Here is a 25,368-nt window from a genome sequence, read left to right as displayed (position 1 = left end):
CCACACAGTTCCAGTGCAGTCCGCCCTCCCTCTGCCGGATCCCAAGGTGATGTAAAGAAAGATCTCTTATCCTTTGAGATGACACGGAGGGACCTGGAAAGTATTGTCCTAAGCGAAACAAGCCAAACAGAGAGACAAGTATCATATGATCTCACTTATTTGTGGAATATAATGAACATAACAGTCTGAGGAATGGGGTAGTCCCAGAGATGTGGAAGTGGGGTACAGACTGACAATCCCCAGAAGAGGGGGTGGTGGGGGAGAGAGAAACCACAGAACTTATATGCATGTGTGAATGGACATGGACAACAAAGCTGGGGACAGGGCGGGGAGGGAGGAAGAGGGGGAATCAGTGGGGGGAAAAGGAGAAACATCTGTAACAAAAATAAATAAATTAATTACAAAAAAAAGTACAAAGATCAGTGAAACAGTCCATGGAACCTGGTAGTGTTTTTTCCTCCAAAATAAGTGTCAGGTCTAGTCTTGCTCTTTTCACTATACTATGGGTCTCTGTCCAGAATCTAATGACCCCAAACCAGCCTAGCTGTGAAGATCAAGTGCTGAGTTACCTGTAAGGAACCTAAATTTTTTCTTAGCCTTAACGACAGTCCCTCTGGTAGAGACTTGATGGTCACCAGGAAGGCTCAGAGGACACACAGCGAAAGCAATAGAAACCATGGGAGTAGCTGCTATTACGGAAAATAACTCAGGGAGAAAAGGGTTTAGGCCTGAGCCCTGGGAAGGCTGGTTGGAAAGAGAACTGATATAATACAGGAGGGCATGGAAGAACAGACAGGTCGGGAAAACAAAACAAACCAGAAGAATGCTGTAACATGGAAAGAGGATTTCAAGAAGCAGAAAGTGGTATGATTGTCAAATGCTGCTGAGAAGTGACAAAGCTGGGAACTGAAAAACATCCATTGGGTTTAATGACACAGAAGTCCTGTTGACCTTGACAAGAGCAACTGGGTGGGGAAGAAGCCAAATGAGTAGGTTGAAACGTAGAAGGTGTGAAAATAAGGGCAACCAAGTAAATATCTCTTAAGAGAAGTTTAACTATGAAGAGGGGGAAAGCATACGGCAAGAGCTGGGCTTGAGGCAGAGTTTGGTTTTTTTTTAAGCTAAGAGAAATTAGCACATATTTACATGTGGACAAGAAGTCTGCAGATACAGGCTGAAGAGAGTGAGGTGTTGACAGATTAACAGCACAAGATTCCTGAGGTTAAAAGAAAGGGGGTCCAGAGTACAGACGACGAGACAGTGACTCCACTGTACCTAGAGGGAAGAAGGAAAGGACGGGTACACATGCATATATCTGGGGGGAATTGGGATAGGTTTTATCAGATGACTTTTCTCGGTCTTTGAGAATAAAGGGAGACAGAAACCTAAAGCAGAAAAATTACTGTAACCCTGATTCATTTTTCCATTTAATTTTAAATGAAAAACATTTCAAACACACAGAAAACATACCTGTATAATTAGAGAAAATAATATAAAAAGTAGCTCTGTATCCACCACTAAATGTAAACAGATGCCAACAGTTTGCCACAATGATTTAAAACTTTTCTGAGAAGAAAAAAAAATGTTACAAACAGATCTAAACCCTCTCCCCTTAACATTCCTCATCTTTCCCTTTATCCTCAGAGGAAATCATTCCCCAGAATCAATGTATCTATCATTCCCACATGGATTTTTACTACATAAAGTACCAAGTTATATGTAATGCATGGTGCTATGTGCTTTGTACCATGTGTCTCAAAGATACAATAAAGCCACAAGCCAAGAGGGCCAGGGGCTGGTTCTCTGACTCCACTCCCAGTCAGATCTAGGGTAAAGAGGAGGGAGAGTTCACAGAGGGTTATTTGCCGAGATGTGTTGTTCTGCAGTGAATTCTCTTAAGAGGAAGGGGTAGAGTTGATCCTTCCTTGCTTAAAACCTAGAGAGAGAAGCCTTCCACAGAACAACTGGCTGGCTCAAAGCATATACCCAGGAGTTTGGGAAGTGAAGAATCCCTAAGTGAAATGTTCTAATATTTGTTCAAGGTGGCAGAGCAGAGAGAGGTCACTCAGATTTCAGCAAGCTGCAAATTAAGCACCCCAAAAGGTAGAATTGGATAATTTCTTTGCATCTGTTTTTCAATAACAATCATTTTAAATGACTTGTCTGCTAGAGTTAGGTGGGAAAAAATAGGGTCAATTACTCTAGTTGGAACCTCATTTACAAAAAATAAGGAATTAATGAGTATATTAGATTTAGAACTTATAAAGCGCTTCAGCATTTCTCGCCCTAGCAGCACAATCCCTTTATACAGTCTATGTAACTAAAGCAGGAGTCTTTGCCTCCTTTGTACCAAATAAATCATGAGTGGTCAGACAGGCCAAACAGTTAAGAGATGGGGCAGGACTCCTTCAACATGAATAAGAGCCAAAGGCAGCTCCTTTTTGTTCAAAGTTTTTGTTGATTCAAAGCAAGTACATACTTGGTTTGGTCAAACATTCTTTTTTCAACATGTGGGTGTTTGAAAAATTTTATCAGTGCTTTGCTTTTAAAATTCTCACCTAACCACAAATCCTGTATGCCGCAAAGGAATGTAAAGGGCATGTATTTATTCACCATGAAAATTATAATTTAAGCCACGGCTGGTGTGGTTCAGTTGGCTGGAACATTGTTCAGCACACCAAAAAGGTGGCAGGTTCGATTCCCAGTCAGGACACATACCCAGGTTGCGGGTTCAATCCCTGCTCAGAGTTTCTCATGTAGATCTCTCTCTCTCTCTCTCTCTCTCTCTCTCTCTCTCTCTCTCTCTCTCATCTGTAAAAAACATAACCTCAGGTGAGGATTTTTTAAAATTAAAATTAATTATAATTTAATATTTCTCAAAGTGTAATCCATTGGTCTTTAGAATCCAAATCAGCAGATATAATTTTTTTTTAAAAATCCTCACCTGAGGATATTTTTCCATTTATCTTCAGATATAGTGAAAGAGAGGGAGGGAGAGAGAGAGAGAGAGAGAAACATTGATGTGAGAGAGACACATCGATCAGTTGCCTCCTGCATGACCCCAACCAGGGCCAGGGACCGAACCACAACTGAGGTACATGCACTTGACAGGAATCGAACCTGCAACTCTTTGGAACATGGGCTGATGCTTTAACCACTGAGCCAAACCAGCCAGGGCAGCTGATAAAATATTTTAAATGCAGATTGCCAGGACCTAATGCCAGACCTACTGAATCAGATTCCTTAGGGGATGAAGCCTAGGAATATGCATTTTTAAAGTCCCCTATATTGTTCATATTAAATTGAGGGGGAGCCCTGCCGGTGTGGCTCAGTGGTTGAGCGTCAACCCATACACCAAGAGGTTACCAGTTCGATTCCTGGTCAGGGCACATGCCCACGTTGTGGGCCAAACCCCTGGTGAGGGGCATGCAGGAGGCGGCCAATAAATGTTCTCTTGTATCGATGTTTCTATCTCTCCCCTTCCTCTCTCTCTAAAATCAATAAAGAAAAAAATTTTTTTAATTGAGGGGGAAAGGGTTATATACAAATAATAACTTCTCATGAAACCCCTGTCTAGTTATACAAAATGAGATTTTATATATATATATATATATATATATAGCCATATATATAAACATATATATATATATTAAATCTCATTCCTCACTCAAGGGTATTCTTTCATTGATTTTCAGACAAAGTACAATGGAAGGAGGAGGAGAAAAGAGAGAGAGAAACATCAATTGGTCCCCTGCCACATGAGGATCAAACCTGCAACCCAGGTATGTGTCCTTGACCAGGAATCAAACCCATGACTCTTTGGTCCTCAGGCTGATGCTCTAACCACTAAGAAAACCAGCCAGAGCAAAATGAGATTATACTGAACAACTACTTTACTGGCAATAGGGCCAGGACTAGAATGCATCATTCAAGGCCCCCTCCATTCCCAGATTTCATTAAATAATAAATAATTTGCCCTGGCCGGTTTGGCTCAGCGGTTAGAGCGTCGGCCTGCGGTCCTGAGAGACCCGGGTTCGGTTCCCGCTAAGGGCATGTACCTCGGTTGCAGTTTGTCCCCGGCCCTGGTCAGTCGTGCGGGTGGCAGCCACTCGATGTGTTCCTTTCACATCGATGTTTCTCTCTCTCACTCTGTTCCTCTCTCTCCCTCCCACTCTACCTGAACAAAAAAATGGGAAAATGCGCTCGGGTGAGGATAAAAAAATAAAAATATATAAATAAATAAATAATAAATAATTTATTAATAAATAAAAACTATTACTAATAAAAGAAATATGCTATAGCTCTTAAAATATAAACCAATAATTTAGTTATTTAAAGTGGGATTTCTATTAGGTTTTTGTATGTTTTGTTATTTTGAGATAACTATAGAATCATTTGCGGTTTTAGAAATAATACAGAGATCCCTTTGCCCAATTTTCCCAATGGTAATATTTTGTAAAATTATAATATCACAACAATGATAATAACATTATATAATCTACTGATTATACTCAGATTCCCTGTTTTACTTGTTCTCATTTGTGTGTGTTTGTGTGTTTAGTTCATACAAACTAAATATATACACACACACACACACATACACACACACATACACACACACACGTACCAAGTAATGAGAGTACAAAGAGTCAAGGGAACATTTGAGATCTTGCTCCCAGGCATATGTCCTCATTTTAGTTCAAATAAGCTCATAAAAATAAAAATAAGTCAAAATACAGCCTAGTGAAGGAAACAACACAGTGACCTCATTTTACTTACAATGGATCCCAAGGCAATTTCCAGTTTTATCTAATAAGTGAGGATAATATCAGTAAGAATATTGCATCTATTCAATGTTTACTATATGCCAAGCACTGTATTAAGAACTGCAAGGAACGTCAAAAGATCACCAGGGCCCTGGTTGATGTGGCTCAGTTGGTTGGAGCCTCATTCCATACAATGAAAGGGTCTTGGGTTTAATTCCTAATCAGGGCACATACCTAGAATCCCTGGTTGGGGTGCTTATGGGAGGTAACTAATCGATGTTTCTCTCTGACATTGATGTTTCTCTCTCTCCCTCTCCCTCCCTCCTTTCCTCTCTCTCTAAAAATCAATAAAAACATATCCTCGGGTGAGGATTAAAAAATTAAGAAAATAAAATGAGCCCTGGTCGGTTTGGCTTAGCGGTTGGAGTGCTGGCCCACAGACCAATGAGTCTCAGGTTCAATTCCAGCCAAGGGCAGGTGCCTTGGTTGCGTATCATCCCCAGTCCTGGTTGGGGTTGTGCAAGAGGCAACCATTCGATGTGTCTCTCTCACATTGATGTTTCTCTCTCTCTCCTTTTCTTTTCTTCTCTTTCTCCCACTCTATCTGCAGATAAATTAAAAAATAAAAATAAAGAATAAAATGAAATGAAACAGACAAATAATAAAAAATAAAAAGAGATCATCAGGGAACTCTCATACATTGATGGTAGAAGTGTAAAATGGTACAGTTGCCCTGGCTGATTTGGCTCAGCGGTTAGAGCATCCGCCTGTGGTCCAGAGAGACCTGGGTTCGGTTCCTGCTAAGGGCGCGTGCCTCGGTTGCAGTTTGTCCCCAGCCCTGATTGGGTTGTGCGGGTAGTAGCCACTCGATGTGTCCCTTTCACATCAATGTTTCTCTCTCTCTCTCCCCCTCCCACTCTTTCTGAACAAAAAATGGAGAAATGTCCTCTCAGGTGAGGATTAAATAAATAAATAAATAAAATAAAATGGTACAGTCACTGTAGAAAACCGTTCAGCAGATCCTCACAATGTTAAACACAGACTTACACATCACTCTGCAATTCTACTCCTACATATATACCAAAAAAAACCTGAGAACATATGTCCACACAAAAATTTTTTACAATGTTTATATAGCAGCATTACTCAAAATAGTCCCCCCAAAAGTCCATCAACTAATGAATGGATAAACAAAATGTGGCATACTATACAAAGAAATATTATTTGACCATAAAAAGGAATGAAGTACTGATACATGCTAGAACATGGATAAACCTTGAAATCACTATGTTAAATAAAAGCAGACACAAATATCCATACATTGTATGATTCCATTTATATGAAGTGTCTAGAATAGGGAAATCCATAGAGACAGAAAGTAGAGAAGTGGTTGCCAAAGGCTGGTATGGGGGAGAAATGGGGATGTGGCTGCTAATGGGTACTGTTATTTATTTATTTATTTAAAATTCTCACCCAAGGATATTTTTCCATTTATCCTAGACAGAGTGGAAGAAAGGGGGGAGGGGGAGAGAAACATCAATGCAAAAAAGATTTATCGACTGGTTGCCTCCCACAGGATCCTGACCAAGGCCAGGACCAAACCTCAACAGAGGTACATGCCCTTGACCAGAATCAAACCTACAACTCTTTGGTCCTCGATTGACACACTAACTGCTGAGCCAAACCGGCCAGGCTATTTGTTTATTTTTAATTGATTTTTTAGAGAGAGAGGAAGGAAAGAGAGATAGAAACATGGATGTGTTTCTAAGAGAAAGGAACGCCAATTGGCTGCCTTCTGCATGACCCCTACTGGGGATCGAGCCCATAACCCGGGCATGTGTCCTGACTGGTAATCGAACCAGAACCTCTCAGTCCAGGGATGATGCTCAATCCACTAAGCCATACTGGCCAGGCCAGGTGCTGTTTTTTAATGTTCTAAAAATAGATAATAGCCCTGGCCAGGTAGCTTAGTTGGTTGGAGCCTGGTCCCACACACCAAAACGTTGTGCATTAGATCCCAGCTGGGGTGCATATGGAAAGCAACCAACTGATGTTCCTCTCTCACATCAGTGTTTCTCTCTCTCTGTTTCTCTCTTCTCTCTCTAAAATCAATTTTAAAAAATCCTCAGGTGAAAAATTTTAAAAATTAATAAAAATAGATAATACTTATGGTTGTACAAATCTATAAATATACCAAAAATTGCCTGGCCAGTTTTGCTCAGCAGTTAGAGCATTGGCCTGTGGTCCAGAGAGTCCCAGGTTTGGTTCCCGCTAAGGGCGCGTACCTCGGTTGCAGTTTGTCCCCAACCCTGGTTGGGTTGTGTGAGTGGCAGCCACTCAATGTGTCCCTTTCATGTCGATGTTTCTCTCTCTCTCCCTCCCACTTTATCTGAACAAAAAAATGGGAAAATGTCCTCAGGATAAAAAAAATATATATATATATATATATCCAAAATTACTGATTTTGTGCTTTAAAAGGGTGTTTCAAAATATGTAAATTTTATCTCAATAAAGTGGTTATTAAAAATGATCAGACTTGGCCCTGGCCGGTTTGGCTCAGCGGTTAGAGAGTCGGCCTGTGGTCCAGAGAGACCCGGGTTCGGTTCCCGCTAAGGGCATGTACCTCGGTTGCAGTTTGTCCCCGACCCTGGTTGGGTCATGCAGGTGGCAACCACTCGATGTGTCCCTTTCACGTCAATGTTTCTCTCTCTCTCCCTCCCACTCTATCTGAACAAAAAATGGAAAAATGTACTCGGGTAAGAATAAAAAAAAACAAAAAACATAACTTCCTATTTGAGTTTTCCTAAATGTGAAATGTGATTTAATCACCAGAAGCTCTAGGATGGTCCACAGAGAAACCCCATGGCTGGACAAAAGTCCGCACTAGCTCCATGAGAGGAGAGAATATCCAAGTCGAGGGCTCTGGGGGTGTGAAACTAGCGGGACAAGGACAGACTGGGTTAATACACTCCACAAGGATACAGGCAGAGGCTGTGGTTTATTTTTGCCAGTAAAGAGATGAAAGGAGAGGCTGCAATAATCCCAGTGTAGTCTGAACTAAGACCGGCTTGGCAGAAACACAATGACCCATTTTATATAAATAACAAACAAACTCTAAGACATATTGAAAACCAAAATTACATAAAAAATAAAATTAGTGAAAAATAAGTGTTAATTAAAAACTTTAATACAGGTTCATGTCCCCAGTAGACAATAGAAAATAAATTTATTATAAAGGAAAAATAAAATTGGCTCTTGCTTATACTAAAGCTCAAAGATGATTATTTCCTGGTCTAGCTAGGCCATTTCTTTACTATAGACTACAAATCATTAAATTTCTAATTTACAAGAATATTCCTCCATTTTGCATTTTCCATGCTCAGATAGCTCTGATGGAAATTGTTTTCCTTAATCCAAAATCAGGTTTTTCTTTATAACCCTATACTTTCTAAATCATTTTTTAAAAATCCTCATCAGAAGTTGTTTTTTAAATTGATTTTTAGAGAGAGAGGAAAGGAGAGATTGAGTCAGGGAGACAGAGAGAGAGAGAGAGAGAGAGAGAGAGAGAGAGAGAGAGAGAGAGATTGGTTACCTCCTGTATGTGCCCTGACCAGAAATCAAACCCGAAACCTTTTGGTGTACAGGACAAGGTTCCAATCAACTGAGTCACCCAGCTAGCACTTTCCTAATCACTCTTATAACCTAAAGACTGTGCTTATACACCATCTTTACAATTTTAATTTGCACTAGTCTGTAGAAACTGTTTGTGTGAATATATTCTGTATCCTCAATAAGACCACAAATTCCAGGGAGCTCTTCTTTTCATTTTTATCCACCCATACAATGAACACTAAAATGTAGCTACATGACCACAGAACCTTACTTAATTGTATGATGAAAGGATAAAAAATTGCAATACATGGTTTCACACTTGGATTATTATTACCATCAGCTATATTAAAGACTACCATTCTCTTTTTTTTTTTTATCCTCACCAGAGGACAGTTTTGCATTTATCTTCAGATAGAGCAGGAGGGAGAGAGGGGGGAAGAGAGAGAGAAACATCGATGTGAGAGAGACACATCAACTGGTTGCCACCCACATGACCCCAACCGGGGCTGGGGAAAAAATGCAACTGAGGTTCAAGCCCCTAGCGGGAACCAAACCCAGGACTCTCCGGTCCACAGGCCGACACTCTAACCACTGAGCCAAACTGGCCAGGGCAAGACTACCATTCTCTTAACTAAGACGTTTTCCAAACATGAAACACCTTAGGTCACAATCTCACCTATTACCCTAGCTTCATGTCCCACCCCCCCCCACTAACCTTTATGCTGCAGAGATACCAAAGTATTATTGTTTCTGGAACACACAGTGCTTTGTCACATCTTTGCACATGCTTGTCTTCTCTCAGGAGTACCTTTCACCCATTTGAGCATCTGGAGTGTCTTTTTATCCTTTATAACTCACTCATAAGTAATCTCCTCCAGGATCACACATGTCCATCCTAAGATTTCTATGATGCCTTCTTCTGGGCTATCTCTATATGAGGAACATACTTCTATTGCTGGACTAAGCATACTATATTGTAATTAACCTCTTTATGTATGTATGTATGTATGTATGTATGTATGTATTCCATTAGACAATTCCAGGTTCAGCAAAAATTATCCAGACCACAAAAAATTGAGAAATGATGGGAGAGACACCCAAGAAAGTTCTGTGACCTACTTTGTGCAGGGACCATGTCTTATTCATCTCCATATCTCCAGGAGTAGGAATGTATTTTGGACACACAGTGCTCATCAAATGTTTGATAAATTGATTTGACACAAATCTTTTTTTTTTTTTAAATCCTTACTCGAGGATATTTTCCATTTATCTTCAGATAGAGTGGGAGGGGGAGAGAGAGAGAAACATCGACGTGAGAGAGAGACACCGATTGGTTGCCTCCTACACTACCCAGATCAGGGCTGAGGACAAACCGTAACTGAAGCAAATGCCCTTGACTGGAATCAAACTTGTGACATTTTGGTCTGCAGGCTGACGTTCTAACCGCTGAGCCAAACTGGTCAGGGCTGACATAAATGTTAAAAGAAAAAGTAGTAGCTCAGGTGGTGGGGCTCGGTGGTTGAACATCAACCCGTGTACCAAGAGGTCACCGGTTTGAGTCCCGGTCAGGTCACATGCCCATGTTTTAGGCCAAATCCCCAGTGGTGGGCATGCAGGAGGCAGCCAATCGATGTTCTCTCTCCTAATGTTTCTGTCTCTCTCTTCCTCTCCCTTCCTCTCTCTCTCTAAAATCAATAAAGATTAAAAAAAAAAAAAGATGGTCTAGTTTCATTTTTTTGCATGTAGCTATCCAATTTTCCCAACACCATTTATTAAAGGGGCTGTCTTTACTCCATTGCCACCTTTGTCAAATATTACTTGAGCATAATGTTTTGGGTCAATTTCCAGGTTCTCTGTTCTGTTCCGATGATCTATATGCCTGTTCTTGTGCCAGTGCCAGGCTGTTTTGATTACAATGGCTTTGTAGTATAACCTGATATCCAGTATTGTGATTCCTCCTACTTTGTTCTTTTTCAAGATTGCTATGGCTATTTGGGGTCTTTTCTTTTATTTTTTTTATCCTCACCCGAGGATATTTTTTGCATTTATCCTCAGATAGAGCAGGAGGGAGAGAGGGAGGAAGAGAGAGAGAGAAAGAAACATCAACGTGAGAGAGACACATCGAGTGGCTGCCACCCACACTACCGCTGGGGCCGGGGACAAACTGCAACTGACCTTAGCAGGAACCAAACCCGGGACTCTCTGGTCCATGGGCCCACACTCTAACCACTGAGCCAAACCGGCCAGGGTTATTCAGGGTCCTTTTGGGTTTCATATAAACTTTTGAACTTACACCATACACAAAAATAAAGTCAAAACAGATAAAAGATTTTAATGTTACTCGTGAATCTATAAAAATTCTAGAAGAAAATGTAGGCAACAAAATTTCAGACATCACACACAGCAGAATTTTCACTGATACAACACCTAAGACAAGAGAAACAAAGGAAAAATAAACACATGGGACTACATCAAACTAAAAAGCTTCTGCACAGCAAAAGAAACAACCATCAAAATGGAAAGGGAACCCACTATATGGGAGAGCATAATTGCCAATGATACATCAGATAAGGGGTTAATTTCAAAAATATATAGAGTGCTCATAAAACTAAACAAAAGGAAGACAAAGAACCCAATTAAAAAATGGGCAGAGAACCTAAAGAGACACCTCCCCAAACAGGACATACAAATGGCCTAGAGACATGAAAAAATTCTCAATGTCACTAATCATCAGAGATGCAAATTAAAATGACTATGAGGTATCACCTCATACCTGTCAGAATGGCCGCCATCAACAAATCATCAAACAACAAGTGTTGGCGAGGGTGTGGAGAACAGGGGACTCTAGTACACTGCTGGTGGGGATGCCGACTGGTGCAGCCACTATGAAAAACAATATGGTGTTTCCTCAAAAAAATTAAAAATTGAACTGCCATTTGACCCAGTTATCCCACTTCTAGGAATATATCCTAAGAAGCCTGAAACACCAATCAGAAAGAATATATGTACCCCTATGTTCATAGCAGCACTGTTTACAAGTTCTGGAAACAGCCCAAGTGTCCATCAGTAGATAAGTGGATATAAAAGCTGTGGTACATATACACAGTGGAGTACTATGCAGCTGTAAGAAAGAAAGATCTCTTATCCTTTGAGACAACATGCAGAGACCTGGAGAGTATTATACTAAGCAAAATGAGCCAATGAGAGAAAGACAAATACCACATGATCTCACTTATTTGTGGAATATAATGAACAGAAAAAGCTGATGAACAAAATAGACCTGAGACATAGAAAGAAGTATAGTTCAGACTGACAAACTTCGGGAGTGGGGAGGGGGGGGGAATAAGATAAACCAAAGAACTTATATGCATGTATGTGTAACCAATGAACACAGACAATGCTTGGGGAGGGGGGCAGGGAAGAGGGTGTGTGGGGGGATAAAGGAGAAACATCTGTAACAAAAATAAATACATTAATTTAAAAAAGAAAAGAAAAAGAAGTAACCACCTAAGGGAAAGTGAATCCTAGCATATAAGTTAGAGTGCAGACAATGGGTTAGTGTTGAAGAGGCAGGCAATAGTGTGCCTTGAGCCTGACCGGTGTGGCTCAGTGCTTGAGAGTTGACCCATGCACCGAGAGGTCACCAGTTCAATTCCCGGTCAGGGCACATGACCAGGTTGTGGGCCAGATCCCCAGTGCGGGGGGGGGGGGCATGGAGGAGGCGGCCAATCGTTGTTCTCTCTCATCGATGTTTCTATCTCTCTCCTTCTCCCTTCCTCTCTCTCTAAAATCTATAAATAATAATAGTTTTTTTTTAAAAAAATAGTGTGCCTTGAACTGGACCAGATAAAAAATCAATTAGAAGAACTGGGTCTCAGAGGACATTAAACATCAGAGCAAGGGGGTGGCAGAAGATTTACCATAGTAGCCAGAGTGTAAGAAGGAATAGAAGGGGGTGGGGGTGTGGTGGCAGAGAGAAGAGCACTGATGGAACACAGGCTGGGGAAGTGGCTGCCACGACACAGCCCAGAGAACTGTATTCCAGAGCGGATTTGACTATCCTCGGGGACTCTCCAAACTAGTTGGGAAAGAGTTTGGAGGAAGTCAAGAGTTTCCACAGTTGGGGGCTCAGGGGTTAATACAGAGCAAAAGAAATATTTACTGGCTGCTGTTATGGACATTTTATTATTTTTTTAAATGCCAGGTTGCTTTGTCCTATGTTGCATAAGACAAGTATGAGACACTATTCCAGCCCACAGGAATTTACAGTTGTGTTAGGAAAGCAGTTGTGTTTTCATTTTTAAGTGCTATAGAAACACACTTAAAATGAAGATATTGTGAAAGATTCCCAGAAAAGGAAGGAATGAAAGTAGAATGCAAATATGAGAATATCAGACCAAGTCCAGAGAATATTTACAAAAAAGTATGTATAAGAAACTTGAAAATAAGGTAGCATATACAGGCTTACTAATTAGAGAGGAGAGTTTGGTGGTAGAGAGTAAAAAAAAGAAACAAAAAGACAATTTGCTGCATTCTAAGTGCTCTTGAGGATAATGGGAGAGTGGGAATCCAGGAACCAGACTTAGATGAGAGAGTGGCTGTGGGGCAAAGTCTTGGGTAGGATATTTGAAGACTGAAAACAGAGTCTGGAAAACATCAACTTCTCAGGGCTGCGTGGCAGCCACAAATTGGACCCAAGTGAAGGACGACCTACAAGATTCAGATGGTCAAGTAGGTCAAGAGAGAAGTCCGGAAAGATTTCTGGAGTCAAGAGTAACAAATACAGAGAATTCTCCAAAGAATTCTCAAGCAACAGGTGAGTTGTTAATGGTCCCCAGTCGCTAACACATGGGAGGCTCCTAACCAAAATGCTCAAACTTAATCACCTTGTGTTGTCCAATGTTGGCAGGCAGGGAATAAACATGTGGACATGTGGAACTGTGCAGAGCTGGTAAGGTAGTTGATTTCTGGCTTTTTCTCTTCAGATATCTGAAGAGGGATGATCAGGTGGGCAACTAATTGCTAGAGATGGGGCCTGTTAGATATGGGTGTGGCTAAAAGTTTGATCTTGCCTCTACTTTCAAGTATGGAGTCAGGGTAGTCACTAAAAAGCACAGCAAATCATCTATAAGAGGTGCAAGGCAAGAGACCAAGAGTTCTGTCCTCAGCCGTTGGCTCTCCAATAACCTGGAAAACTAACACATTTGAAGTTCATCAGAATATGGGCTTATTGTTTCTCTCCAGTTGGAGGACACTGTACAAGGGTATTAAGACCTCACATTTGTCTTATGCTCTTTTAACTTTTAAGAATTTTGAAAATAAAAAAAGGTTAATGCTTTAAATGCTCCCTTTTACAATGTTCTAGCTAATACTATACTTTGAATAATATTCATATTTTAATTTCACTGTTTAATGAAATCCTAATTGTTTTTGGCTCACTCTTGTTCCACTATTTTGTATGCCTTTTTTGCTTAGTAATAGCATTTTCACCTTTAGTTTTTTTCATGAAAAGCAACACATGCTCATTTCAAGAGATAAAAAATACAAGGAAGTGCCCTGGCCAGTTTAGCTCAGCGGTTAGAGTGTTGGCCTGTGGACCAAAGAGTCATGAGTTTGAATCTGGTCAGGGGCACATGTCTCAGTTGCAGTTCGGTCCCTGACCCTGGTAGGAGTCCTGCAGGAGGCAACCAGTCAATGTGTCTTTCTCACATCGATGTTTCTCTCTCTCCCTCCCTCCCACTCTATCTGAAGATAGATGGTAAGGATTTAAAAAAAAAGAAAGAAAAATATAAGAAAGTAGAAGATTTAAGAAAAGCATACAGTCTCATAGTAATCATTTAATTTGTTTAATTAGTATTTCCTTTCAGTCTTTTGTTAAGAAGTTATTCTTTCCTTAAAAAAAAAAACCAAAAAACTGTAATCTTATTTAACTGAGCTTCTAAATCTTGTGGTAAACAGTGCCTGAGGAGAGGATTTTCCTAATGAATTGTGTGTGTCCAATTACACAATTTTGTCCTGGGGGAATAACAACTCATAAGAAAATTATTTGCTTTTAAGTTAAATCCCCAGATGCCACACATACACAGTTCCATTCCTGCAGATGCATCAGTTTGCTCAGTTCCATCAGTGTGGTTTGCTGGGTTGGGAATCTACTAAGAACTTGTGATGGCCTTCTGCTTAATGTTAGTCCTTCAGAAAGTCTTCCAGGACTTTCATAACAGCCAGGTTTCCCCAGCTATCCAAAAGTAGAGCATTCCCACGAAACCTTTCATAAGCAAAAATGGCATAAAGCAAAGAAGTAATTCACTACCTTAGAACACATCTTGCTAACAGATGTACAGAATAAACTGAGATAAAGCACAGATGCTCACAGACACAGCTCAAAGATGCAGTGGCTTGATGCTGAGATGCTGTGTACTTCCCAGGGAAGGAGCTGATCTGTTTTTCTTTACAAAACAAATTGGCTAGGATTATGACTGGCATTGTACTGGATCAACAGATTAATCTGGAAGAAATTATGTATCAACAAAACAGAAGCTTTCAACCCATGAACATTATATATACCCTATGTATTTACATCTCCTTTAATTTTTCTCAGCATATTTTGTGCTTTTCAGTGTAGAACTATGCTTGCTAAATTTATTCTTAAGTATTTTATTGCTGATGCTATTGAAATATAATTGGCTTTAAATATTATGTAGAAATATAGTATTTGCATTGGCCTTGTATCTTGGGACTTTGCTAAGCTAAATTCACTTACTGACTATAATAAATTTTTGTTGATTCCTTAAATTTTCTATATAAATAATCCTCATATAGGAATAGTTCTTACTTTTTCCTTTACAATATTCCTTTGACTTTCCTTATCTTATTGCATTGGCAAGGACATTCAGGAAAATGTTGAGTAGAAGAGGTAAGAGTGGGCACCTTTGCCTTGTTACTGATCTTAAGAGAAGTGATTTACTATTAAGAATGCTGTTAGGGCCCGACTGATGTGGCTCAGTGGTTGAGCATCGACCCATGCACCAAGAGGTTGCTGGTTTGGCCCAGGTTGTGGGCCAAATCCCCAGTGGGGGTCTTGCAGGAAGCATCCAATCGATGTTCTCTCTCATCCATGTTTCTATCTCTCTCTCCCTCTCCCTTCCTCTCGCTCTAAAAATTAATAAAGAAAACAAAAAGAATACTGTTAGTTGCAGGTATTTTGTAGATGCCTTTTTATTAGATTGAGGAAGTACCTTTGGAATTAATTCCAGGATCATACATCAACTACAAATGCTGAATTTTGTCAAATGATTTTTCTGCATCTATTGAAATAATCACACGTTTTTTCCTCATTCTGTAAATATGATAGATTATATTTATTTATTTTCAAATACAAAACCAATCTTACATTCCTGAAATAAAGCCAACTTGATCATGCTGTATTAATCCTTTTATATATTGCTGGGATCAATTTGCTAATATTTTTCTAAAAAGCTTTATGTCTGCCCTGGCCAGTTTGGCTCAGCGGTTAGAGCATTGGCCTGCGGTCCAGAGGGACTCGGGTTCGGTTTTCGCTGAGGTCGCATACTTCGGTTGCAGTTTGTCCCTGGCCCTGGTTGGGTCGTGTGGGTGGCGGCCACTCAATGTGTCCCTTTCATGTCAATGTTTCTCTCTTTCTTCCTCTCTCCCTTCCACTCCATCTGAACAAAAAAAATGGAAAAATGTCTTCAGGTGAGGATAAAAAAAATCAATCAATCAATAAAAAGCTTTTTGTCTATGATCCTAATAAATATTTTTAATTCTAATGTTTTGTAATGTCTTTACTGTTTTGGTATCAGGATTATACTCGCCTCATAAAATTGGTTGAGAAGTGTTTCTTCCTTTATTTTTGGAAAGCATTTATAAAATTATTATAGTTTCTTTCATAAATGTTTGATAGAATATACTAATGATAATCTCTGGGCCTGGAGTTTTCTTTGTGGAAATATTTTGTATTACAAATTCAGTTTTTTTGACATATACAAGACTATTCAGATATTTTATTTCATTCTGTGTGAGTTTTGGCAAGTTGTATTTTTCCAGGAATTTTTCTTTTTCACTAAGTTGTCAACTTTATTGGCTTAAGTTGTTTTTAGTATTCCCTTATTATTCTTTTAAAGTTTATGGATCTATAATGATACTCCCTCTTTCATTTCTAATATTTGTAATTTGTGTTTTCCCAGGGTTTTTTCCATTTTATTGATCTTTTGAAGCAGTCTGTCTGGCCTTGTTAATTTTCTCTGCTGTCTGTTTTCCATTTAACTGACATATGCTATTTTCTTCCTTCTTAGATTTATCTTGCTTGTATTTTTCTAGCTTCTGGAAACTTACGCAATCAATTTGAACTCTTCCTCCTTTCTGATATAAACAATTAAAGCTATAAATTTCACACTGGCCGGTGTTGCTCAGTGTTAGAGCAACTGCCTGTGTACCAAAGGGTCACAGGTTTGATTCCCTGTCAAAGGGCATGTATCTGGCTTGAGGTTGGATCCCTGGCCCCAGTCTGGGTGCATGCAGCAGGCAACCAATAGATGCATCTCTCTCATATCAGTTTTTTTCTCTCTCTATCACCCCCCACCCTCTCTCCCTTCGACTCTCTCTAAAAATCAGTGGAAAAAATATCCTCAAAACAAAGCTTTCACTGCATTTCACAAATGCTGACATGTTTGTTTTCATCATCATTCAGTTGAAAATATTTTCCAATTTCCCTTGTGCTTTTCTTTTGATCCATGGGTTATTCAGAAATATATGGTTTAATTTTAAAATCTTTGGGAATTTTCCAGATAGATTTTTGTTATTGATTTCTAATTTAATTGTGATGAGAGAATATTTCTGTTTGATTTCAATCTTTTGAAATTTATTAAGACTTGTCTCATGGCCCTGTCTATAGTCTATCTTGGTAAAAGTTCCAGAGCACCTGAAAAGATTCTATATTCTGTAATTATTGGGTTCTATAAATATTAATTATGTCAAGGTGGTTCAGATCTATGTCTGTAGATTTTTGACCTACTTATTCTATTAATCTGAAAGGGATGTGAAAATCTCCAATTAGAATTGTGGATGAGTCCTTTTATCCCTTGGTTTTGTCATATGCTTCACCTATTTTGAAGCTACATTATTAGGCACATACACATTTGTAATTATGTCTTCTGATATATTGAGCCATTACCATTCTAAAATGTCCTTATCTGTTCCTGGCAGTACTCCCTGTTTTTAAGTATATATATTTTTTAATTTTTTTTTTTAATCCTCACCCGAGGACATTTTTGCATTTATCTTCAGATAGAGCTGGAGGGAGAGAGGGGGAAGAAAGAGAGAAACATCGATGTGAGAGAGATACACTGACTGGCTGCCACCCACACGACCCCAACCAGGGCCGGAGACAAACCACAACCAAGGTATGTGCCCTTAGAGGGAACTGAACCTGGGACTCTCTGGTCCGTGGGTCGACTTGCTAACCGCTGAGCCAAATCGACCAGGGCTTAAGTATATTTTGTCCATTATTAAAATATCAATCCTGCCCTGGCCAGTTTTGTTCAGCTGTTAGAGCACTGGCCTGTGGTTCAGAGAGACCTGGGTTCAGTTCCCGCTAAGGGCACATACCTCGGTTGTGGTTTGTAACCAGCCCCAACTGGGGTTGTGCAGGAAGCAGCCACGTGATGTGTCCCTTTCACATTGATTTCTCTCTCTCTCTCTCTCTCTCCCTCCCACTCTCTCTGAACAAAAAAGTGAAAAAGTGTCCTCAGGTGAGGATAAAAAATAAATAATAAAAAAGTAAAATAAAATAAAATATCAATCCTATGTTTCTTTCTCTTTTAAAAAATTTTTTTTTCTATTACTGATTTTTAGAGAGAGAGAGATAGAAACATCAATGAAAGAGACCATTGATTGGCCGCCTCCTACATGGCCCCAACTGGGGATTGGGCTCACAACCTGGGCAAGTGCCCTAACTGGGAATCGAACTGGCATCCTCTTGGTGCATGGGTTGATGCACAACCACTGAGACACACAGGAGGCCGGGCTCAATCCTAACTTTCTAATGATTCATGACTGCATGGTATATATATATTTTTAACTTATCTTTATTGTTGAATGTATTACAGATGTCCCCCCCTTTTTCCCCATTAACCCCCTCCTTCCTGCTCCCACCCCCCTCCTGCCTTCCCCACACTATTGTCTCTGTCCATTGGTTATGCATATATGCATAGAAGTTCTTTGGTTTATCTCTTCCTGCCCTCCCTCCCCTCTTCCCTTTGAGATTCATCAGTCTAACAACCAATATGTACTTCTTTTTTATTTTTTGCATTTATTTTCAGATAGAGTGGGAGGGAGAGAGGAAGAGAGAGAGAAATATTAACATGAGAGAGACACATCGAGTGGCTGCCACCCACACAACCCCATCCAGGGCCGGGGACAAACTGCAACCGAGGTACATACCCTTAGCAGGAACCGAACCCAGGCCTCTCTGGTCCACGGGACGATGCTCTAACTGCTAAGCCAAACCAGCCAGGGCTCAATTTGTACTTCTTAATGCCTTCATTTTTTTCACCCATCCTTCCAGACTCCCCATCTGGCAAGCAACAAAAAGTTCACTGTATCTATGAATCTGTTTCTATTCTGCTTGCTCATTTTGTTTGTAGATTAAATTGTTGATAGATATGTATTTATTGCCATTTTATTGTTCACATATTTGTTCTTCTTCTCCTTCAAGAAGACCCTTCATCATTTCATATAATTCTGGTTTGGTGGTGATGAACTCCTTTAGCTTTTTCTTGTCTGGGAAACTCTTTATATGGTCATCGATTCTAAGGGATAGCATTGCAGGATAGAGTAATCTTGATTGTAGGTCACTGCTTTTCATTACTTGAATATTTCTTGCCACTCCCTTTTGGCCTGCAAAGTTTCTTTTGAGAAATCAGCTGATAGCCTTATAGGAACTCCTTTACAACTGCTTTCCTCTTGCTGCTTTTAAGATTCTATCTTTGTCTTTAACCTTTTGCATTTTGATGATGTGTTTTGGTGTGGACCTCTTTGGTTTCATCTTGTTTGGGACTCTCTCTGCTTTCTGAACTTGTATGTTTGTTTCCTTCACCAAATTAGGAAAGTTTTCTGTCATTTTTTCAAATAGGTTCTCAAATTCTTGCTCGCTCTCTTCTTCTGGCACCTCTATGATGCAAATGTTGGTATGTTTAAAGTTGTCCCAGAGGCTCCTTACACTATTCTCACTTTTTTGGATTATTTTTTCTTTTTGCTGTTCTGATTGGGAGTTTTGCTTCCTTATATTCCAATCAATGGTTTGCTTCTTGGCTTTACCTACTCTACAACTGATTCTCTATAAATTAATCTTTATTTCAGTTAGTACACCCTTCATTTCTGACTGGTCCTTTTTTATGTTGTTGATGTTCTCACTAAGATCCTTGGAGTTCTCCTTAAGTTCCTTGAAGTTCTCACTAAGTTCATTGATCATCCTTATAACCAGTGTTTTGAACCCTGCATCTGTTAGATTGCTTATCTCCATTTTGTTTAGTTCTGTTCCTGGAATTTTGTTCTGTTCTTTCTCTTGGGACATGTTTCTTTGTCTCCTCATTTTGGTTGCTTCCTTGTGATTATTTCTATGTATTAGGTAGAGTTTCTATGTCTCCTAGGCTTTGTAAGGTGGCCTACTATTGTAGGTGTCCTGTAGAGTCCAGTGGCACAGCCTCCCTGACCACCCCAGCTGGGCCCTCAAGGTGCACCCCTAGTGTGGACTGTACACCCTTCTGTTGTAATTGAATCTTGATTGCTGCTTGCACATCAGTGGGAGAGGTTTACTCAAGCTGATAAGCTGCAAGGACTGGCTGTGCCCAATGACCACTGGCTTCTGACTCTCTTGAAGAATCAATAGTATAGGGGCCCACCACCCAGAGCAAGACTTACTTCAGCAGGGTTCTGGTACCCACTGAGTCCATTCATTGAGTGTCACTTGAGGTGATTCAATGTGGTTTGAAGCTGTCAACTGGGTGTGCTGGCTCTGGGGCAAGGTCAGTCACTGCCTGTGTTCTACCCGGGGCCACCGGGCATAAGCTACAAAGCTATCTGCAGATGGCTGCTTCTTGTGCTGGGCTTGGAGGTACCCAGGCAAAGCCAAGCTGTGAACGAAGGCTGGCTGCTCCTAGTGCCAGGCCTGAGGACACTTAACGAGAGATATGGGGCTCACTGAGACCAGATGCTGCTTGTTTGAGAGATTTTAGGAAACTGAAGCAGGATCCAAGACAGGCCCATCCAATGGTAAAGCCATTGGAAATCACTTGGGTGGGCCTGAAAGTTGGGTGAAGCAGGGCCTCAGGGAATCACCAGGGTGGGGCACAGTGTGAGCCAGGTTGCTGGAGTCCCAGATGTGATGGCCATCTGCACTCCCAGAGAAGGGTTCACCAAAGGAACAAAGGCCTCTGAGTACAAGTCTGTCCAGGAGAAAGCTGCCCCTCCAGCTCTCGCTCTAATGGCAAACAACTCAGTTCTTCCCTGTATGTCTCTACCGCTTTTCAAGCTGCCTCCCCCTGCTGGAGCCTGGAGGGTGTGAGTCAGAGTAAGTCTGTGTGCGGGCCCTTTAAGAGGAGCTGCCTGGGGTTTCAGCAGCTTCAGCCTCCCTCAGCCTCAGTTCCCGCTGGTTTTCCAGCCAGAAGTAATGGAACTTCTCTTCCTGGCACAGAAACCCTGAGCTGGGATCCTGGTGTGGGACGGGGACCCCTCAGTCCTCAGGGAGGACCTTCCCAGCCACCGTATCCTCCTGATTTTTATCTGCCACATGTGGGTGTGGGACCAGCCCGTCCATGCCTGTGCCCCTCCTACCAGTCTTGATGTGGCTGCTTCTTTAATTCCGTAGTTGTAGGACTTCCATTCAACTAGATTTCAGATGGTTCTGAATGATGGTTGTTCTGTAGCTTAGTTGTAATTTTGATATGGTTGTGGGAGGAGGCGATACTGCGTTTACCTACCCGCCATCTTGGCCAGAAGTCCCCCTGCATGGACTATCTTTTCACCATTTTCGATTCTTTTATTTTCAACCTTAATGTCTTTGTTTTAAAAGTGCATGCCTGTAGACAAGTTACAATCGGGTCATGGTTTTTATTCAGTTTCACTATATATGCGTTTTAATTGATGTGTTTAGTTTAACATTTACATTTGATTTGGCTGGATATAGATTTGCCATTTTGCTATCTCTTTTCTATTTGTCTTACCTGTTTGCTTGTTTCCTTGTTCCTCCTTTGCAGTTAACGGAAAAAAAGTTTTTAGTATTTCATTTGTATTTCTCTATTGACTTTTAAAAACGGTTTTACTAAAATACAGTTCACATACCATACAATTTGCCCATTTAAAGTAAATTGTTTAAAAAAACAATTCAATGTTTTTAAAATATATGTATATATTCATAGGGTTGTACAACCATCATCAAACTGTAACTTCAAAACATTTTAATCCCCTTAAAAGAAATATCACACCCATTAGGTATCCTTCCCCAGTCTCCCTCCTCTCCTCCGGCCCCCTGTCCACAACCCATCCACTCAACACTAAGCAATTACAAATCAACTTCCTCTCTCTATAGATTTGCCTCATTTGGACACTTTATATAAATGGAATCATTCAGTATTTGGTCTTCTCTCACTGGCTTATTTCATTTGGTGTAATGTTTTTATTCAAGGTCTATCCATGTTGTAGCATGTATCAGTACTTCTTTTTATTTATTTCCAAACAATAATCCATTGTATGGATATAGCACATTTTCCCATTAATCAGTTGATGGACACAGGCTGTTTCAACCTTTTGACTATTATGAATAACACTGTCATAAACATTCTTGTATATATCTTTTTGTCCTCATCCGAGGACATTTTCCCATTTTTTGTTCAGATAGGGTGGAAGAGAGAGAGAGAAACATCAACATAAAAGGGACACATCGAGTGGTTGCCACCCGCACAACCCAACCAGGGCTGGGGACAAACTGCAACCGAGGTACGTGCCCTTAGCGGGAACCGAACCCGCGTCTCTCTGGACCGCAGGCTGATGCTCTAACCACTGAGCAAAAACTGGCCAGGGCTATCTATCCTTTTGTATGGCTGTACATTTCCATTTCCCTTAGGTATATACTTAAGAGTGGAACTTCCGGGTCATATGTAACTCTGTGTTAAACTTGTTGGAGAACTATCAAATCTTTTTCCAAAACAGCCACAGTATTTTACACTCCCACCAGCAGTGTATGAGAGTTCTGTACATCCTGGCCAACACCTGTTACTGACCATATTTTTTTTTTCTAGAATCCAAATGGATTTTATTTGACACAGAACACAAGAAGACTGCAGGAATAGCAAACTGAAAAGACAAAGCAGAAAAGACCCCATTCTATCTAATTTACAATTAAATAACAGAAGGACAAATCATTAAATGAATAACAAAACAGTTGAGCTTGATGGAAGAATATTCTTCTTCTAGTGCCCATACTTTTGGAATTCCCACTCTCTGCTGTCCGGCGGACACACCTGCCGTGTTTTGAGCCAGTGAGAGAGGCAGTGGAAATGAAAAGCATGACTACAGACTCCCCGTGCAACGCTGCACTCTTCAGAAGTGGCAGGCGCCTGGCGAGCCTGACATTCTATGCAAAGATCCATCATGTGGTTCCTGCTGATGGCACAGTTATCAACCACAGTATCGCAGGCCCAGAGGGCTACTGCATTCCGCTTCTTCACTTCAAAGCGCTTCTTGCCCCGCTGCTGTTGGTGCCACTCGGGGTATCCACGTCCATCACTGCCCCCATTTTGGAAACACATGCTCTGCCCCATATTTTTTATTATAGCCATTCTAGTGGGTGTAAACTGGTATTTATTGTAGCGCCAGTGACTTTTTGGCTATAACTATGCATTTTCTTTTACTGGTTGCTTTAGAGATTAAAATATGTACTTTTAACCTAACACTACCTAGAGTTAATATTGTAAACATTAAACAATGACGTCTTATAAAAGCATAGTTCTCTGTATCCCAATCATTAGTGCTATTGGTATAAACTCCAAAACACAATGCTATAATATTTGCTTTAACCACTTTTATTTTTTTTAAAGAAACTAAGAGAGCCCTGGCCGGTTTGGCTCCGCGGTTGGAGCATTGGCCTGCAGTTCTGAGAGACCCGGGTTCGGTTCCCGCTAAGGGCATGTACCTCGGCTGCAGTTTGTCCCCGGCCCTGGTTGGTCATGCGGGTGGCAGCCACTCGATGTGTCCCTTTCACGTTGATGTTTCTCTCTCTCTCTCTCTCTGTTCCTCTCTCTCCCTCCCACTCTACCTGAACAAAGAATGGAAAAATGTCCTCAGATGAGGATTAAAAAAAAGAAAAAAAGAAACTAAGAGAATAAAATAAATAATATATAGTATTTTATATTTTCCTACATTTTTACCATTTCTATTGATCTTCATTCATTTCTGAAGATATAAGTTACCATATAGTACCATTTCCTTTCAGCCTGAAAACCCTCTTTTATCATTTCTTATACTACAGCTCTCTCTTTAAAAACATGAATAAATTTTTTTAAATAAGTAAATTTAAAAAAAAAAACATGCTTTCTTTAAAAAAAATTTTTTTTTTAAGGATAAATGTAGCAAGACCATTTAGAAGACTTTTGTAATGAACCAGGCAAATTATGTTAAAGACCAAAAAATAAGGCAGTGGCTTTGGGAACAGAAAGAAGATGGCTCTAGGACCTGGGATGGACATGCAGAGCATAGGCCAGGATGCATGGTGAAAGGAAGGGTGTTGATATTCACCAACCCAGGAAATAGAGGAAGTGGACCAGACTTAGAGACAAAGAAGATAAGTATGTTTTGGTTATGATGACTCTGGGATGGTGACAGAATTTACAAGTGGTAAAGTCCAGGAAGCATTTAAACTTCAGGCTTCAAGTTTAGCAAATAAGTAGTAGTTGAAATTATGAATATGAATAAAATGACCTGGTATAAGTAAACAGAGTGATAAAAGTAAATGATAAATAATGAGTCCTGGGAACCATGGGCATATAAGTGGTAAGCAGAAAGTGGCACCCACACAAGAAAACTAAGAATACTCAGAAAGCTAGAAAGAGAACCAAGAGAGTATCATCATATAAACTAACAGAAACAACGCAAGATCACAGATTTGAACCTAAACAGATTAATAACATGAAATATAAATGAACAAAATGTTCCTGTTAAAAAACAAAGATTAACAGGCCTGTTGAAAGACAAAGATTTTTAGACAAGTTAAAAACAAAACAAAATCCAATGATGTGCTAGTCATAAAAATCACATGTAATTTAAGAATATGAAAAGGTTAAAAGTAAAAGAATGGAAAAAGTTATAGTAAACATGCCCGGCCAGTGTGGCTCAGTGGTTGAGCATGGACCCATGCACCAGGAGGTTGCCGGTTTGATTCCTGGACAGAGCACATGCCCCGGTGTGGGCCTGATCCCCAGTGAGGGGCATGCAGGAGGCGGCCAATCAATGTTCTCTCTCATTGATGTTTCTATCTCTCTCTCCCTCTTCCTTCCTCTCTTTCTAAAAATTAATAAAGAAAAAAAATTTTTTAAAAAGAACAAAGCACTGTATGACTTAAATAAATCTCAGAGCCTCAGTATTCCTCACTACAAAATGGGAGTGGTAAAAGGGGGGAAAAAAAGACATAAAATGTTCAGAAAAAAAAAAGAAGATAAACAAATGGCAAACAAGAGTATGAAACAGTGCTCCACATCCTATGCCATTAGGGAATAGCAAATCAGAGTGAGATACCATGATGCATTTATTAGAATGGTTAAAATTCAAAACACTGACAATACCAAATACTGATGAAGATATGGAGGAACAAGGACTCTCATATTGCTGGTGGGAATGCAAAATGGTACAGCGATGTTGGAAAACAGTTTGGCAGTTTCTTATAAAATGAAATATACTCTCACTATACAACCCAACAATAGTG

General features: G+C 40.2%; 1 protein-coding gene and 1 pseudogene across 1 annotated transcript in view; both read right to left on the bottom strand.

The window, feature by feature from the left end:
- Positions 1 to 25,368, bottom strand: part of DIPK1A (divergent protein kinase domain 1A) — a 107,797-nt gene that overhangs the window by 46,898 nt on the left and 35,531 nt on the right. The window lies entirely within an intron of this gene.
- LOC118626322 lies at positions 22,862 to 23,202 on the bottom strand (annotated as a pseudogene).

This window comes from Molossus molossus, unplaced genomic scaffold (assembly GCF_014108415.1).
Source record: "Molossus molossus isolate mMolMol1 unplaced genomic scaffold, mMolMol1.p scaffold_m16_p_12, whole genome shotgun sequence".
Lineage (NCBI taxonomy): Eukaryota > Metazoa > Chordata > Mammalia > Chiroptera > Molossidae > Molossus > Molossus molossus.
This window is presented reverse-complemented; position numbering and strand designations above follow the sequence as displayed.